This window comes from Humulus lupulus, chromosome 6, assembly GCF_963169125.1.
Source record: "Humulus lupulus chromosome 6, drHumLupu1.1, whole genome shotgun sequence".
Classification (NCBI taxonomy): Eukaryota; Viridiplantae; Streptophyta; class Magnoliopsida; order Rosales; family Cannabaceae; genus Humulus; species Humulus lupulus.
In genome coordinates this window covers 38,877,729-38,889,849 of record NC_084798.1, presented here as the reverse complement: position 1 = coordinate 38,889,849, position 12,121 = coordinate 38,877,729, and positions in this window count along the sequence as shown.

Here is a 12,121-nt window from a genome sequence, read left to right as displayed (position 1 = left end):
CACAGTCGGAAGCCTTCCTTAGGGGGACACAAGCAATGGTGCCACGAGGCCCTCTCCATGCTACCTCGGTTCTAACTAATAATGGAGACCATGGGACTTATTGCCATAACTCCCTCTCCCACTCATTATTTTAAAATGTATTTTCTCAAAACATCCTATGCTTTTTAATTGGTTGTAAAAATAAAGTGATCTATTTTTACCAAATGATATTCTAATAATTACTAATCAAATTAAGCAAAATTAATATTATAGAACTATGCCCTAATTAATTTAATTTAATTTGCTATAATTACTAATAATATCATTTATAATTTAATAAAACAATTTTATTAAATACTAGAAATTAAACAACTTTTAAAATCTATTTCCGCTCTTGAACTAGTTAAAAACTAGATTTATTATTATATGGTTCAGCATATAATCACATATGACAATCCTAAGGCATGTTTCTACTCATATGAGATGCATGCACAATTTTAAATATTGTGTGGGTTATATGTATGGCATGTCAAAAATGCATGATAAAGTATTAAACAATTTAATCACATTCAAATATTTAAATAAATAAATAAATGCGGGTCGGGTGTTTTGAGTATTTCTAGAAAAATTACAACACTTGCAAAATTATACATAAAAATGTAAGAAACTAAATAAGACCTAAAGAGATCTTTATATTTAACTTTGGGCCTTCACAAGTAGTCTTGATCCATTAAGTCACTTATCCATTTAATTTTGAATGAAAATAACTTTTAATTATCTTAAACAAATTTTAAGAATAATTAACTTGGGCTTTAATGCCCGATAAGTTATTAGGCCCAGTTTTGAATTTGGGCTCATACAGTTAATTCAAAATAAAATAATTTTAATTATGGGCAAAAATTAATTAAGCCCATAATTTAAATGGATAAATTTTAGATGCAAGCCCTATGGTTCAGAAACCCTAGGGCGGCTACATATGGTGGCTCGACATGGAGCACAACAGCAGCTTGGAGGTGCAACTGGGGCGCACGGGTAACTGCTGGGTGCACTAGCGAGATGCGCAGGGGCGCGGGCGTGTGGCCGGGCGAGGCTCGGGCTTCGGGGCTCGAACCTTACTGAATTTTTTCAAATAATTTAACGCAAAAACTTAAATTACAAAAAATTCCTATGCCCCAAAATGGCTTAAATTTTTCATCTAGAACTTTAAGAACAATTCCTAAACCCAAAACATCATATAATTAACGACCCTTAAGAATAAACAATAATCATACAACATCCATCCATTAACATATATTACAATAACATAAGAATGCATATTATGCCCACATAGTAATTAATGTATGCAGAGATTAATGACCGCTCTGGTACCAATTGTTAGGAACGAGTTTCCTAATACGCAGCGGAATGGTGGTGGGGTTGGCCCAGTGTACAAAAAAAATTGTAACATATTTAAATTACCTTTAAATACGTGGATCCATTAATATACATACATTAATCATAAGCAAGTTAAGAATAGAAATCATATATCTTGAAGCCTATCAAGTATGATTGTTATCTTTTCGTAACAAGAACAAACTTCCTATCCAAGCTGCTCCCAGGTACTCACACCAATATCTTCCAGAGCGTTCTCTACACCTCAAGAAGTGTGTGGGCACTTAGAGAATGAATGATAGTTTATTTGTAATTCTTCTTGATGTACTCAACACATGAGATCAGGAGAATAGGCCTGAGAGTTGGTTCTTTAATTTTCAGCGAGAGAAAAGTATCATTCTATTTTTCACAGAGCGAATTAGACTTAGTTGTTTGAGTTATCTGTATATTTTCGGATTAGTCATACTTAAAAGAAAATATTCAAATTTAAAAAATAAATTTTTAACCAACTTACAATTTATTAATTAATTATTTTTTTAATGAAAATACCCAAAAACTATTTTTTTGAATTATCCATTAATTAATTAATTAATTAAATAAAAATTAAAATCCTATCCCTGAAAAAATAGCAGTTCACGCCACACACAGTCCATGGACTGTGTGTGCACGTGTACCACCCCTATTTTAGGGATATTTCATTTTTCTATTTTTATTTAATTATTTATTCAAACTACTTTGTCATATAAAAATCTAACAACCTGATAACTAATTCAAATTTGAATTCAAATTTCAATTAAATATCTTTTTAACTAATTATCAAATATAATTAATTATTTGAATAAATATTAATCTTCTAAATTCAAATCCAATTTGAAATTTTCAGATTATTATCTCCCACTCAAATAAAGATAATTAATTAATTCTACCAATTAATTAAATCCAATATTTTTGAAAATAAATATTTAATTTATTATAATTTTAAAAATTATAATTAATTATTTATTTAATTTAATTTAAAAAATTATACAATAATTAAATATTAATTAATTTTGTTGATTACAGCTAATTTGTAATTAATTAATTAATCACTATTATCATATAATTGCATATTTGGCTCGAAGAACAAATTTCTTCTTAAATACGTCTTTCAACTATTTTTCCCTTCATATCATCTCTTACCTTGAATAGTGTTGATAGAGCCGATGTGGGGACCTATGGACCTATTATTCCAAGCTCCAATAAATTTGAGATTATTAATTAAATAATCTTAATTTATTAATCTCATGATTTATTCCACTATAAATATGAGACTGCACTCTTGTAATTATAGACATTTCATTTACTGAGTACTTTATAATTATAAAGTGTCCATTGATATAATCATTGCATACAAATTGACCCTCTGATAATGGTTCATAATTAATCGAGAATAAAATTACCGTTTTACCCTTTTAATTATCTCTTGTTTCCTTAAGTACCATTGACTTTACTAGTGAAGGTTAATTCATAACTAAATTATGAATTTGAGCTCAATAACCTTTCAGTCCCAAAAGTCAACCCTTAAGAGAATCATTATTCAATCTCTTGCGAGAAGGCATAGATTCCATATCTGTATACTATGTCCCCAGCCATCTACATTAATGAGTTCACAAAATAAAAGTTTCTAGCCTGATCATTCTGACAGACCCTATCGAGTGAATCAAAGTACTTATATAACATAAAAAGGAGTTCATAGTAACTTTAGGATTAAGATCTATTTGTATATGATCATCAATTGATATATTTAATTAATACTTCGAAACGGTATTTAACTAAGTATTAATAAACATGTCTAGTCCAGTTCTATATATTCTCTAATATATAAAGCACCTCCACTAAAGTGTCCTACCACACTAGTGATCCGGATCTAGATCACATGTATTCATAATACTAGTGAACCGTGCTTGCAGTAATTAATGTAAAGATTGCATAACTTTATTTTACTGCGAACTATTCTAGTTCATTTATTTCAAACACAATCTTTCCGTACCAATACGTTTTTGAGATCACATATATGAACTTAGGAATTGTTCTGATATTTTCATAGTATTGTCACAAAATAATATAGTCCATAAAATATATGCATAACAAATTCAATTTATTTATTTATTTCATAAAACAATGTCTACTACATATGCTTTTAGTGCACAATTCCCAACAATCTCAACACTCCAAAGCACCACGGCACCTAGCTGCTTCCTTGCCCAACAAGTAGCAGGTCATTAAGCTTCTTTTGGTTGGGTGCTTGGCACACAGCTCTTGCCAAGCAGCCACTTATTCGAAAAAAGGACTTGTTTGCATGCCTCTTGCATCGTGATCGCATCTACTTGCATATGGATGTAACACTATGCCCCGAGGCTCGACCCTTGGATGCTTAATTCGTAGTAAAGGCTCTACGAGTTGAGTGGGGAAGGGTGTTTTGTCCCTATGCAAGTTGACATGCTCACTTGAATGATGGAAATAAAACTATTAATTAAAAAAAAAATAGATGCAACAACAATTCTAACATACATATAAAGCATAAAACAAACATATATATAAATTATAACACTACAAGAATTAGGGATATTGGCGGCGGGCAGGTCTGCCGCTAATAAGATTAGGGTCCGCCGCTAATTTGCAATAGCAGCGGGGCTCCACCACTAATGCTCTGCCGCCAATTATTAGTCGCTAATAAGGAGAATTAGCAGTGGACTGACACACCCGCCGCTAATGCTACATTATTACCGACAGAGACTAGCGGTGGAACCCGCCGCTAATACCTGTGTTAGAGGCGATATTATTTGTCGCGAGGTTCGCCGCTAATAATGTTTTTATGATACATTTTAATAATTAATGTTAAATAAATTAATATTTATTAAATTTAAATATTTTTTAAAATAATTCATAATAAATTTTAACAAAATAACCAATTAATTAATTTAAACATAACTAACATTAAAATTAATTTATAGTTTTAATATTTATCAAACTAGCTAATATCACTATTATCATTAAAAATAAATACATTGTTAATTTAATCAAAATACATAAACTATTAACTAAATAAAATCGTTAAGGTTAATATTGTAATTATCCTCATCTTCAACATTTTGCTCTAGCTGTGGCGGTGACAGTGACGGTGAGGGCGGCGGTTGTGTCTGTGGCGGTGAAGGAATATAAGGCTGCTGTGAAGATCGTCCAAGCGTGAGGTCTCCAAACTGATCCTGAGGATGTGGATGTATCGGGGTGGATGAAAAATATTGCAGCTGTGACGAACCTCCAACCTCCCCATACCTAACATTAGGTAGCGGATGCTGCATCAATCCTCCTTGAAAATCGGTAAAGTTAAAATATAGTGGAGGAGACTGGGAAGAGCGTCCAAACATGTATTGATTTTGATACTGTGGAGGTTGTTGCAATGAAACATGTGGCAAATACTAAGGAGGAGGATGATACTACTGCTGTGGTGGTGTATGAAGGTCAGAATGGGCAGTGTTACTCTGAGAATACGTACCACCTTTAGATTGTGATGGCAAATACCTCTGTAGAAAACTGTCAAACCGTGGGTCATACAGATTACTGGGCTGCTGAGGTACCACCATCTGAATCATCTCACGCATTGCCTTCATCATCAGAGCCATAGTAGTCATATCTTCATTAGGCGTAGGAGCAGTATGTGCTCGGGACTGACTTTGATCTGTAGAGCTGGAGGTTGTCTTTCTCGCTTTCCCTTTCACCCTATAACCCAGTCCTCTTTGGTAGTAAAATCTCTCCCTGAGTACATTACTTAGTATTTCGTATGGATCGACCGAGGACGAATCAATGCCAGATACATTAAGAGACCCCTCACTCTAATGTTGAGTCTGCCTATCAAGTTGTGACCTCTGAAGCTCTGCCACCATTTTTTCTTGTATAAAGATAATATTATAAACAAAATTTAGAAACATTGGAAACATTAGAAACAAGAAAACAATACTATTCACTTACATAATCTTGTTGAGCGGCCTCGTTGACAAAAGTTTTTGTCAATTTTTTCATATGAACATCTCTCCAAGTCTCAACAACATGCGCATCTGGGTTCTCCTATACAAATGTAAACAAAATTTTTTAGAATGTGTGTTATTTTATAAAATTAAATTAACATTTTGACTTACATATTCGTGACGCTTAGCTGCCAACGATTTTGTGCCTTGTGTTGTTACATACTTCATTTGTTTTCTGTTTGCTTGGTTTTTAGCGGAACGAGCCAAAAATCTTTTGCTCAAAAACAACTCACAAATATTTTTCCATGTCTCCTTAGTGCAATGGTCAGGTGGCTTAGAGAGGAAATTCTCCCAATCTTCTCGTCCAGTGTAATGATTTTTGAAGTGTTTATGTCTGATGTTCTTTCTCTAGCGATATATTTCGCCCATCTCCTTATAAACAATTGCCAGAACTGACTCACATTTTGGATGACCGTCTATATTATAGTAATACTTCATTAAGAAAAAAAATTATATGACTATGTAAATAATAGAAATAAATAATGTAAAGTATAAGATTTGTAATTTTTTTACCCTCATACGATCAAGCACTTGATCCTTAAACTGTTGAAGTAAATCAGCAAAATCCAAGTAATGTCCCGGACACAAAATTGTAACTTGAGTGCCCAATATGCAAATAAAATCTTGGTCCTCCTGCCCAACCACTTTGTTTGTCACAGGATCAAGCTCTAGATCCAATGGTTTACCGGCTTTTTTCCTTCGTTCTTCAAGAACATTATTACTAGCAAGGCCACGACCTTTTTTTCTCGTCGGCGGGGCTTTAAAATTTATTAACAATAACCAATATTAGTATTGTTTTTATATTTATCTAACAATATGATTTCCAAAAATAATTTTGATATGAAATATTTAACCTGACTCGCAAGATGACGGTACCCTAGAAGGATTTAGCGGGTCTCGACCACCACCACCTCCGCCGTGATAGGTTGTTATATAAGCTGACATTATACTTCAATTTATAAATTATTAGTTAGTAATTAGCATCAAATTAAATTAGAGGTATACTAGTTAATATCACATTCAATTCGTATTAATAATAATTACAAAAAACTTTATTATATTTCAATATATAGTTATGTTACACAAATAGAAAAACTAAATAGAGTAATCACTTTCATTTCCATTAGTAATCGGAGACACATTTTGATCTTCACAAAGCTCAACTAGCAATTTATCCTCTGCATTTGCGACTTCCTCATGTTCTGGCATATCACATTCTTCGTCGCCCACTTCATATGCCCCAACATATGCAGCAGGTCGATCAGATTGCATAATCAACTCTCTGAGGTCCACAGTCAACACAAAATTTGATGAGCTTGTTTTATGTACAACATCAATAGCATCATTAACCTCATTAGAATTGTCCTTAATGTCCCAAAATTATCGATGATTCACATCTTCTACAACTTTCCAAATAAATATATCATATTAATAAATAAATAAAAATAGTACAAATCATCATCAGTATAAACAATTGGAAAAATTACAAATATATAACTTTTTTTGCACATCAACACTATACCACTATACCATCCAAAAACCAAAGAAAATAATTGGAAAAAATAAAATAAATTTACTTACTTTGTTATTGGGAGGAGTTGTGGCCGTGTATAGGGCACCCGTACGAGATTTTGCGGAGGAGTGGAGGAGTGTTGTGGTCACATATAGGGCACCCGTACCACTGCACCACCCAAAAGCAAAAAAAATAAAAAAAAATAAAAATCGAAATGAAAGAAAGATGAAGAGACGCAGACAAGAACATGTAAACATACCTATTTTTTTAGAACTGTAAATTTCTTTTAGAAAGAGAAGAGACGCGGTCGGAGAAGAGAAGAGAAGAGACGCGGACAAGGGGCTGTGCAATTTTTTTAACATATGCATAAGTATTAGCGGCGGAACCCGCTGCTATTAGTATTCTCCCGCCGCTAATAATAGTATTAGTGGCGGATAGTCCGCCTCTATTAAAAGTGATTATCCGCCGCTAATAAAACTTAAAAAAAATCCCTCAGTTTCCCAGGCATTTCATCTGGTGTCTGCCGCTAATATATATTATTATATTTTTTAAAGTAACCGCACATTATTAGCGATGGAGACCCTAGTCCGCCGCTAATAGCTTATACAATACCGGTAGACTGAGTCCGTCACTAATACTTACGCCGCAAATGGCATTAATTCTTGTAGTGTAAGCTAACAAAAATTGGAGATATAGCCAAACTCAATCTTGTGTATCACACAATCTATTTAAAGTAGTTTCGTCTCCTCACTTAGTGTTTGAGGAATGCTAAGGTATCTATCTCCGAGGATAAATGGTCAGTATGAATAGTAACTAAGAAGCTTTGTTGATGTTTCTGACGAACTAAGTGTACATAAATTCTATTACCTAGGTTACGAATAATAGGGACTAGGAGAGCTAAGCCAACAAAAACATTGATCTCGAAAAGAGACTTAATTAACCAATAACTATCAATCCTAACTACCATGGAGCACTAAGGGAAAAGAGGAATTAAAAAAAAATTGGATTTTTGAAGTGTGTATGTTAGAATTGCTCAAATGCTCAAAGGACAATAACGGCTATTATTGGACATCATAATGGAATTTTTCAAATTTCTGTTATGACAGTTGGCACTCGGGTTCAGGGAGCTACACTAGTTGTTCACCCTATGTATACAAGTCTCAAATTTCCATTCATTTAATACATACTATTCCATACTAATTGTAAGAGAGAGACTAACTAAAGAGAGAGAAGCCTAGCAAGAACTTATGTACCACTGTTGAGAGATGATTCTTGGAGCAGGACTCCATTGATGTACAGAATTGAGAACTCAAGTTAATAAAGAGATTACATAGCCCTTGTTGCTGGTTTGGCCGTAGAGTAGAGTGGTGTCTAGCCAACACTTACTTAAACCACGTATGTTCATTGTGTTCTTTATGTTTTTCATTCTGTTTTGGTGTTGATTCCTTGATTAAAACCAATTTATGTTTATGCTTGATAATTGATATTTGATCAATTGTTTTCTGGTTTGTTGTGTGTTTTTGTTCTTGTTTGAGGTTGTGCTTTCAACGGTGTAAAGTAAGGTGAAGAAGCACAACTTTTATAGGCTTCAAGGGAACAAGACATTCAAGTTTTTAATGAATAAAACTCAAAATTATTTTGGGAGTTCCATGCATTAACCATGGATGTTACAGGCATTTTATGAGGATGTTACAAACCATCAAGTGGTTGTTAGAAAGGCCAAAAATCGTTCGCCTGTTACATACGCTATTCTGGAACATTATTTGCGTCTTTTTGAGATTATAAAAAAAATACTAGGTTGCTAATGAAGCCCATTATGTAATGCACTGATTTGGCCAATATTCGTGCGCAATCCATGATTGACACTCTCCCTACACATGCAATAGAGAGCCTCCTTGATGAACACTTACCAATCTATGAAAAATAAGTTTTATGTATACACCTTCGGGAAAGTGCTTCTTTGTACATGTTAGATTCTAACAAATGTCATATTTTCATTTTTCTCATTTAGTTTACTTCAGGTGATAATTTAACATTCACCCCAAATCTATTTTAGAGCAAATAAATATTCGATTTTAATATGTTGACGGAGTTCATGAAGAATAACACAAATTTAGAAAGATCTTTTAATAATTAATAGTGAGTCTCACTAAAAGCAATATGCCTTAAAATATCTCAGTTAAAAGACACCCTTTTTTTTTTCCTTACGGATAATGACAGAATAAAGATAAGGATGTTGGGTTGTTGGCATGACAACACTAGTGTTAAGATTTGGTGGGGATTCTTGGAAAATGGGGCAATTTTAACTCATGATCGCATGGAGCATAGAACTTTGATGATCAAAAGCTGCATAGGACACTAATGTGATGGTGTGTCGATTAAGAAAAAAATGAAGTGTGGATAAGAAAAATGAATTTTGGATAACCATGACTAAGTCTAGATATACAATAAAATTTAAATATATATATAGAATATTTTATATTTTAGAAAATTGATTAAATTCATCTATCTTTATCAAAAAAATATGTAAATAATTAAATAGCTTACTATGTACTAATATACCACTTAATGCAATTCAAGAACAATTTATGTCATTATCATTAAAATATTAGGGAATTGAAGAAAATATTTTAATAGGTAACTTTATGAGTTAAAGCGATTCTTATATTAAAGTTTTATATATCGATTTAATTTAGGGTTTATATTTTTTTGAACATTGTGTCTTGTCTCATTATCTGTTTGGACCTCGTGTTTTGTAAATTCATTCAAATACATTCCGAAAGTTGATTTTGGTCAAAGTTTTTTGAACTAAAATCACAAATAATTCATCAAATTTATAATTCACAACAAAAGTACAATAATTCAGCTGAATAACTGTGTTGTCATATTCAATTTTTTCTTCATCAAAATTGGGTTTAGAGATCTATTTGAACTATTTTGCAAAATACATAGTCCAAAATATAATTTGTCAAAATATAAAGTACATACAGGTAATGAAATGAAACACAAGGTCCAAAAAAATATAAACAACTTGTACTAATTTATTACAATTACACTTTCTCTCCAAAATTTATTTCATCATAATTGACTATTAGATAAACATGAAAGTGTATTAGGTTTGGTGCTAATTGCATTTGGATTATATTTTATGCTACGGGGAAAAGGAAAAGAAATGAAGAACAAAGTTCAAGGAACATTGCCACAAAGCCTTGGACATCAACCAAAATCAATCAACATTGATGTACTTGGCCCTACCATCGACAACAAGAAAATTAGTAGCATTAACAATGTTAGCATATAGCAATAGTTGCTTCTAATGATTTGTCAAATTTCGATAGCTTTTTTTGACAAGAATCATCTGTTTCTTTTTCATTTTTTTAAAAGATAAATAAAATATTCATTAATAAGTCAATCGGACTAGGGGTGATCAACAATTTGTTTTCTATACTTTAAAAATCTAAAATTTTATTTTCAGTGTACACAATATCAATCCAAAAACCGACCTACCAGTAAAATTTAATAGAAAACTGAACATTCTAAAACCATGGTTTTGGCAGTTTAAACCGCTCAAACTGTTTTGTTTTTTTATTTATTGTTTATTTTTTTTATTACCGTCAGTAACATAAAAATTAGTAAGAATTCAAAACAGCAAGGATCGTTGGAATCAATTTTTTATCATTTTCAAATTGGAAAAGCCTTCATGTGTGCACAATGACAATAAATATATATATATATACATTATACATATATATCATATAATTAAGCAAAGTCAACCATCTAGATGAGATTTTAGTATCACAACTTCACATGTGTTAGTTAAGTACATATGAAAGGACTATGTTTATTATGATAATTTTTTAATATCCCTTATTTATTAGTAGTAATGGACTTGGGACAAACTTTTTTCCCATTTCTTAAAAATTCCAAAATATTTCTACTGTCTCAAAAAATAAAAGTCTAAAAATACTGCAATATTACGGACCCAATCTTTACACTACTATATACTTACTAGAATTTACAGGGACGAATAGATGGAAGGAGCTTTAGCTCTTGGTCACTAGGTTGGTGTTGCCGTCGGTCCTATGGCCTACAACAACGACACAAGCTTTCGAGTAGGGAGGAACCATGTTGTTGATCTTGTGATGCAGCGAGCAAACTAAACTGAAGATGCAGAGTTGGCATGCTGTCGCTTTGTTTGGTGCTTGTTGTAGTGAGAATGATAGTGAGTGAGGAAGAGATGAGATAGAGAGGAAAAATAACCAGTGCCCTAGGAAAATTAAGTGGGAGAAAGAAGTAAATTTTTCATTTTAATACTTTATTTTTGTTTAATAATATTAAATTATATAATATATCATATATATCATGTAAATATAAAGTGAAACTATACAGTATATGGATATAGCATAATAAGTCGGTTTCAGTGTTTCGAGACGATGTGTCTAAGAATTTCAAACCGACCAATTAAGGTTGATTTTAATCGTTGGCAGTTTTTTTTATGTTCGATTTTAATTGTTTGGGTTTTATTGGTGTTCGCCAGGTCGGTGTGCATGTTTTTTTTTTTTTTTTGGTTTTTTTGGATTTCTTGCTCAGTCCTAAATCCAAAAAAGTCCATTACAAGAATATATAGTTCATAGAACAAAATCAACTAGGATATCAAGCTATTTACAATAAAAAAGGAAAGAAAATTCTAACAACCACTTCAACTATAGGTCCAATAAGGCACAAGCAGTCAAGCACAAAGAGTGAGAAGTGAACTAGATTTCCTCTCCAAAATGAGCATTTGACAGATCAATCCTATCAATGACTACCAACCAATGACCTTCCAATAAGAATTGGATAAAAACACACCTATAGCGACGACAGGTCATTACCTATAGCGACGACATGTATTCGCTATAGGTCACAATGATATAACCCCCAGACAGAGGCTTTCTTCCTCATTATGCTCGGTTTTCTTAAAAAAAAAAAAACCTGAGAGTTTCTCTATTTTTCTCCACCTCCCAGTGCCGCCCAACGCCGCCTAACCCCGTTTTAGCCAATTTCTCCCAAGTTTTGGTAGTCTAAACCCACTATCTTGCTATTATATCCTTTAATATGTATTTTTTTTTCTTAATATATGTGTGTATTTTGTATGTAACGCCGTGATAACCAAGATCGTTACACTGTGTGTTTAAAATAGTGCATGACTTGCTAA